General features: G+C 44.0%; 1 long non-coding RNA gene across 1 annotated transcript; it reads left to right on the forward strand.

Annotated features, from left to right (window-relative positions):
- The first annotated feature begins 64 nt into the window (after positions 1-64).
- On the forward strand, positions 65-497 carry LOC140696057 (uncharacterized). The gene is made up of 2 exons (XR_012072044.1): positions 65-279; positions 361-497. It is a non-coding gene; the product is annotated as an uncharacterized lncRNA (long non-coding RNA).
- Positions 498-8,054: the final 7,557 nt, after the last annotated feature.

The following is an 8,054-nucleotide window of genomic DNA, read 5'->3' on the forward strand; positions in this document are numbered from 1 at the left end:
GTATATTAAGTTTCCTGGGAAATATAATGGTCAAAGAGACTGTCTGTCTGGCTGTGAGGCTGGTTCCTCCCAGTTGGAACACCCTTGAAGAAACCATCTCAGATTCAGAAGCCTGCTCAAGACGGATTGGGAGGGAATGCAAATAATGCTATGGTCTTGACGGAATGTGTAGCAAGCTCTTGGTAATTCAGTTTCCAGCCCACCGTTAGGAGCTGACTTATGTCTTCTCAGAATTTACGTGTTGAAATCCCAACCTTCATTATGTGACTGCATATGGAGGTGAGGCCTTTAAAGAAGCAATTAAGGTAAAATGGAGTCATTATGGTGGCTCTATTCCAATATGTGTCCTTATAAGCACAGGGGGAAGACATGTGGGGACAAAGAGAGACGGAAGACATCTGCAAGCTGAGGAGAAAGGCCTCAAGAAACCACCCTGTGGGTATCTTGATCTTGGACTTGTAGCTTCCAGACCACAAGAAAATAGATTTGTTGCTTAAGCCACCCAGTCTGTGACATTTTGTCACGGAAGGCCGAGCAAATAACACCCCCAACTACAGAGGAAGGTCTAGCGAGCCTGGGACAAATTCTTCCTAATACCCAATTGCCTTTCTCAGTCCTCCGTCTATGTAATTACAGCACATACTGAGATACGCTATAATTCATCTGTGTAAATAATTTTTTGTGTGTAAATTTATTTGTATAAATAAATTTATTTGTAGAAATATACACAAACGGATTATCATAATCCCCTGTTGAAATTTTTAAAAATTCTAGTATGGAGTTTGCCAAAATAGATTTCTTTACAAAAAAAAAGATTCTGTGATAAAATACATCTGGAAAATCTTGCATACTGTAGCTTCTCTGAGAAGTTCACCATGTACGTTAACATAATGGTTTTGAGAAGTCTGACAGTAAAGAATGCATTTCAGTATTATTTTATTATTTAATCCAGTATCTGCAGAAATTGCCTGGCCCTGGAATCCTTTCTTTCTAGTAGGTTTCTATTTACAATTCACTTTGAGGAATGTTGCTCTGGTCTAATCCTTCCCGGTTACCCATCATCGCTTATATGTGTTTCTTCCTCAGAAATTAGTTAATGTCATCCTTTCTATTCCCATGGCTTTTGTTTTTCACCGGGGGACATTTTTTGGCTGTCTTCCCAAATGCTCAAACTTTGAGTCTGTTATTCACACACTATGGAAAAATACAATTCACCTAGCAAAGAACGGCAAAAGGAAAAACGGAAACCATTTGAGTTAGCATCATTATCTTGTTACATCAGTTAACTGTGAAAGTTTTGACAGGAACCTAGAGCACACAAGAGAATACAAGGAGCTCCTGCTTGATGAAATGTACTTTTTAAAAGGCTATTTTTTGGAGGCTTTCTGAGGATCTTTCATTGCAGCTAATATCGTTAAGAGCCAGATGAATAAGATGACTAGCTGGGAACCCATTCGCTACCTGTGGGACAGCTGGAGAGGCTTTTCTAGAAATTAAAATTTATCCTATCTCTAGCCATCTCCAATCTGAGTTTTATCTTGATTATAAGAGAAAAATTAACTCAAGGAATTAAAAGCCGTTGTTACTTATCATTGATTTTTGTCTTACTGCTTGGCCAACAGACCAATAAAAATTATTCCCTTTTTGTTGTTGTTGTTTATTCTTTACCTTCTTCTTTCTTAAGATCCTGTTTGTCATTTCAGATTCTGCACCTTAGGAGAAAGCAATTCTAGGGGAAAAAAAAAAAAGATGACCAGCTTGCAAGTAACTATAAAAATTCATTTTCTAAAATCAATGAGCTAGCATACAACTTACAAACCTGCTGGATGCCTTTATGGAACTGCAAATAGAATTAGAGAAAGTGCCCAAAATTTCAGAATTGAGAGCGAAAATGTTGACTATTCCTCATAACATCAACCCTTCCCATTTTTCCCAGGATGTAAGGGAGGCTGTGTGGTACCCAGCAGCAGCAGGCACAGCCATAGCAAGCTGGCTTCCCACTCAGGTCAGACAACTTTCTAGCTGGATGGACTCTAGGCCATTCAGTCAACCCTTCTGCAAGGCTGCTTCTTCCCTCTAAAATGCTGCTGTGCCCTCATTATGGGTGGTTCCTAGGAGTAAAGCATTGCAGACAGGAGTGAATCAGTGCTGGACAGAGGTTGGTGGCTGAATATTCTCCCAGATTGGAGAAAAGACAGCCTCAAGGTGGCAGGAAGGGGTAGCAGGACACATCTGGAGATATTTTCAAGAGATGGGTAAAAGGGGTATCTTTGTGATGGGCAGAAAATTATCTAAAAGTCATTTACTCAAGACAATTCTATCGGCCAAGATTTAGCTTCTCTCCATCTCCCCTCACCCCTCCCACCTCCTGAAACATCTCCAGTTTCCTTACTGTGGTGTGTCTTTCATGCCCCTTCCAGTTATCCAATTAAAATCCAGCCCTAATCACTTCACTGACCTATTCAAAAGACTGGTTTTCTCCACTGCCTTTGGGGTCAAGACCAAAATTCTTAGCATGGCACAGAAGACGCTTCACAACTTAATCCTATCCTACCGCTCCTGCAGCTTCTTCCTACCAATCTTCGAGCTTCAACTTCCCCCTGCCCCGCACCCAATCCAGCAGTACAAATGAAGCCTTTGTCATCACAGCAGGAGGAAGGGCCCAGAGGAAGCCTCACCTCTACACCCCAGAATGGATCCCTGGCAGGCCCCCAGGAGCCCTGTTTACATAAGGACCAAATAACCCCAAGAGGAACAAGGCAAAAGAAGCATTGGCACTAATGTTTACCCCAGGAACACAGGCATTTAAGGCGACCCCAATGTAAGCGGGGCCTAAGGAAGAGATGCTGTGGGGGTTGTAGAAAAAGGATTGTGCTTTACTGGCAGGCTAGGCACTGTCTAGGGGCAGCCCTCAGGTTATGTGATTCTAATCTTTCATTGCCTTTGAGCTGTTTTACAACCTTTCAGTTGTAAGTAATTGATAGTAATGCAAGGTGATTCACATCGATGTGCAAATTCTGTCCTGTCTGGTAGAGGTCCAATTGATTTCCCTAGCCCCTGTGGAAAAATCAGTTTACTTCTATTTACACATTCATTTCAATATTTCTGATCTAGAAATATGTCTGTTCTTCGAATTAAGTGTCTACCTGGTTCCTTCATTGATTAATGGGTAAAATAAAATCTTTAACGTAGATGTATGTTATGACATGTGTGTGTGTGGCATGACTTTAATTTTAATTATCTTTTAATAGAGGGTAAGATGCTGTCTAGTCCCACTCAAATTTCTTCCAAGTCAACCCAGAGAGATATTGTCTCAGAATCTTCAGGGAGTCACAGGAGACCGAGGGAGTAATGTTGAGACAGGAGGGAAGGGGGCAGGGCACAGCCATTAACAGAATGACACAGCAGTCAGCACCAAGATGGTGGAAGAGCCAGCTCCCAGTAGACCCTGAGCTTCAATGTACACTCGTTGAAATACAACAGCTGCTAAATGGCCCTCCCACAGGTGCCAGGACAGTTTCAAGGCTGACCATAAAAGGTCAAAAAGAGAGTGATGGCCCATTTCCTGGGAATCCCAGCCCCTTCCCGAAAGTAGTTGGAGTAATCCTCCCACTTGTTAGCGTATGAAGTTACCGAGCCCATAAAAACTAACAACACTCGTGGCCTTTCTCTTGGCTTTCGCGATGGCCTGCACTCTGTCTATGGAGCACGTATCTCTCTGAATAAATCTACTTTTACTCAACTATGGCTCGCTCTTGAATTCTTCCCTGCATGAAGCCAAAGACCCTCAGTTGATGGGGCACGTCCTAGGGACTCGCCTGGGACCTGGGACTTGGTCATCCTCTGTGCCCCAGTTTCCTGTATCAATGTCACTGTTTCAGGATTTTAAAAGAGTTGTGAAACATTAGTAGTGGAGACCTTCCTTACCTAGGGAGACAGCACCAGCAGCTCATCAGACACCTTTTGTCAACATCAACAGGTAGAGGCTCCCCAGGTAAGTCCAAAGTGGGCCTGCAACAGCGGTCAGGTTCTGTGACGCAGCAGCAGCGGGTTAAGAAGAGCCGCATCTACCGCTGACCCTGAAGGACTGTGATGGACCTCAGACCCAGCCACGGACAGAGGGGAAACGGAACACTGAGCAACGCATGAGCCTGGAACTCAGTGGGCCCAGATCTACAGATTCTTCTTATTGTCGCTGGTAATGTTTCACACATTCTTTGACTAGCATCCTTAAAGCGGCTGAGGAGGGAATCAAGGATTAGGTCACACTGTGCTGTGTTCAAGGAGTTCTCGTGATCCTGGTACTCATTACACAAGAACATGAGATATCAGACTACGTAGGAAAGCAAATATCTTACAATATAAAAAAATACTGTCTTGAGCTGCCCATTTCTTTAAATCTTCCCTCACTCAAACATCCCTCCCCAAGCACACTAGTTCTGTACCAGCCATCAGTCAAAGACCTGAGGTCAGTCTCTCACCAGCTGTCAGAAACTGTAAATGTATCTGCCATTTTCAGATGACATCCGTGACTCTGAAGACTACAGTGAAATCAATTGCAGAATGAAACTGCAAGTCTTCTAAAAGATGAAGTTTCATGAAGCAATGAGTCTGACACTGGAGAACTGTTTGAATCATGCACAAACCCACGACAGGCAGGAGGAAGTAGTTAATAACAGAGAAAGAGAAAACTGACCAGACAGATTTGGCAGAAGATGTAGGTGACTCATTCAACATCTCCCAACCCCTTCTTCTCTTGCCTGCTTCTACTTTAGAGGCTGGAAAAGCTGAAATAAACTCTCTCTCTCTCTCTTGCCGGCAGCCAGCAAGAACCAGACTGCCCGAGTTCAAATCTGACTTTGCCTCTTCCTACCCATGTGATCCTGAGCGAGTCACCACACTCTCTTTCTCTCCATTTGTAAGATGCATCTGCTTCATGGAATTGTTCTGAGGATTAAACGGGTTAATATAGGCAAAGCCCTAAACATATTTCTGTCCAATAGCAAGAGTCCAGTAAATGTGACCAGAATTCCAATCGACCTAGAAGTAGGGCCACATGCATGCACCCCCTGTGAGGTGGCAGTGGGCAGACTGGATTAGCAGTCCCACAGACTGCACGTTTTGGAGCAGGAGTGTATCACTGAAGGAAGTTCTGGATGCTGGGCTGCCCAAAATATGAGAGGCCCACTAGCTCTGCTAAGTCCCCAGGACAGCCCAGCGCGAATGTCATCAGTCGTCCACTTACCAGTGGCTCAAGGAGTAGGCATGTCTCCTGGGCTATTGAATTCCAGAGCCATTGCCACTGCTCCTTTGGAAGTTTAGTCCAGAGCCAAGCAAGCGTGGAAAGTTCTTTTTTCCCTCCTCTGACATTCCTCTTACATTTTCATCTGCTGAATTTTCTCAGCTCTCTATTTAGTCAAATGAAATTGTCATAAACACTCCTCTCCCCTCTGTAACGTCAATCTGTAACGATTTGGAATGCATAATCTTGCCAACACTCGGTTGGCTGTGCGTCGTTAGCAAAACAATTCCACCCCACTTCAGCCACACTGTCAAGTTTCTACAATTCGCAAAGCCCATACTTTTCTCCCATAACAATTCTTCTCTGGAAGCCCCTCAGTTTCTTCCATCTTGCTGGGTGTGTTGCCCTCATTGTCTCCCTATCTTCCTGCTCCCTATCCCGGACTCCAGGGACCCAAGCCGGGCTTTTGCTCACTGGCAGGCAGCCTGGCTGAATACACGTGTCCCATTTCTCAGCTAGCCGCCATCCCTTGGCTGTTTAGTTTTTTCTAGAGCCTAGTGAAGAGCAATTGCACCCAAGCCTACAGCAAAATTGGAGCCAAGAACTAACAGGAGGCCCCCTTGAGCATAAAATCACCATTTCAAACTGAGGAAATGTTTCTCTAATCATTTCCTGCCTTTCTCAATTCCTTCCATCCCATGTATAATCATCCTCCCTAAAGATAAAAATAAAATAAAATCTGGTTAAAGAATTTCTGAACTTTAAGCAGATCTGCTGAAACAGTTTGGAGAGCTTCTGTTTTGTGTAAATTTCCAATCTGAAGAGAGTAAGTATTCAGCCTTTCTGTGAAATTAATAAAACAGAATATTATTTTGTTAATAGGTGGGCCAATTCACTGTAGACACACAGAAAGGACCATCAGGAGTAACCAGCGAAAGCTATGGAACTTGAAATGGTGAAGTAGCATTAGCAGCACTGTGAAGCTGAGTCTTTAAAAGCAGCATGAACAGGAAAGGCACATTGGCGATCAGAGAAGGGATTTCTGAGTTGTTGTTTTGCAGGGTTATTGATATTTTGACTATATTGTTCAAAGCATCTTTTTTAATTTAAAATACTATGGGCACACAAACACGTCAGAAAAGAAGATATTCCAGAGGCCAAAAAGCACAGGAAAAAAATGTTCAACATCATTAGCCATCAGGACCCGCAAATAAAAACTTGAACAGGACACAGCTGTACCCCTACTGGGATGGGGATGAATGACACGCCCTGTGTCCTGTGATGGGCCCTTGCTGACTTAGGGTGCTGGGACTAGAACCTTGGCGGGGAGGAGGCTCCATGGGTTTCCTGTCTGACTCAGCCTTACTCGGCATCATGTCTATCTTCAGTACATACAGTTCTAAGTGACTCGGGTCTCTAAATCTCACTACAGAGATGATGTCCACTCCTCTGACAGGACTCAGTTCCACAGGGACAGGGACTCTGGCTCTTTCCCCTTTGCATCCCCAGTGCTAAGTGTAACTCAATAAAGACATACTGACGGTATGCAGTAAGGCACATCATAGGTTAAGGGCACATCAGACAAGAAGGACTTCCAGAATGCTGTCAGATAGCAACTTAACTTTGCCTACCACTGTCTCTGTAGATCCATCTGGTGACGTGCATTCTCCTTGTGCCCTTATATAAAACGTCAGACAGGGCCTGTGACTTCTCTGTTCACTTCATAAACTCAGTCTCAAATTCAATATTTAACATGGGTAGGCCAGGATAAAATGCAAAACTCCAAATGCAGGGGGGCGGGCCATAGCTCCATGGTAGACTGAATGCTTAGCATGCACAAGGTCCTGCGTTCAAGCCCCAGTACCTCCATTTAAATAAATAAATAAGTGAACTCCGCCCAGCAGGGGTTTAAAGTCAATGCTTCCTTATAGGGAGCTATATTCAATACCCTGTAATGGCCTACAATGAAAAAATATGAAAAGGAATATGTATATGTATATGTGTAATTGAATCACTAAGCTGTACACCAGAAATTAACACGACATTGTAAACTGACTATACTTGAATTTAAAAATAAACGAATAAAGCCAATTCTTCCTTTAGTGAGTATTTTGTGAGTCCTTTGGAGAGCTCTGCTCCCTCTCAAAAGGAAACATGAATTATCCAATTTGCAGTTATCTTGCCCTGGGGGAATTTAACTCTATTCTACTGGTGCTCAACCTAGGATATTAATTAGCCCCTAGGAATCCAGCCAGACCTTAGACTCCTCTCAGCTCTGTTTGCCCCTCAGTGGATCTCTGGGGTGGGACCAAAGATGACCCCATGCCAGCTCTCTCTTGTGTTGCAACCTACATTTGCTGCACAGGAAACATGTGTTCTTAGCCTGACAAAGTCTGAGTGACATCTGATTCCAACCCAACCCCTGCTCCTTTACTCACCACCAAAGCCGTTGGCCTCCCACCCCCTCAGCATTGAGGTTTACTTCTCAGGCCAGAGTTGACCCCAGATCACTGTGACCCAACTGTGGAGACCCCCATCCAGCTCTCCTGAGGGCCCTTGCATTGGGTTTCAGGTGGGAATAATTTTTGCCCCTTGGCTGGGATCAAACACCGAGTGAACCAACAATACTGTTCTAAAAATCCACTTCCCCACCTCTCTCCTGTCTCTGCTGTCCTCAGCCCTTTATGTGCCCTTGATGCAGGTGAAGAGTTCAAGAATCTGTAAGCACGTTCCTGCTAGATCCCTTGGACGCTTGCACATTGGAATGTGGTATCTCTCCTATCTCTGGGACCTCAGCTGTGACACACACATC

Source organism: Vicugna pacos, chromosome 1 (genome assembly GCF_048564905.1).
Source record: "Vicugna pacos chromosome 1, VicPac4, whole genome shotgun sequence".
In the NCBI taxonomy this organism is placed as follows: domain Eukaryota; kingdom Metazoa; phylum Chordata; class Mammalia; order Artiodactyla; family Camelidae; genus Vicugna; species Vicugna pacos.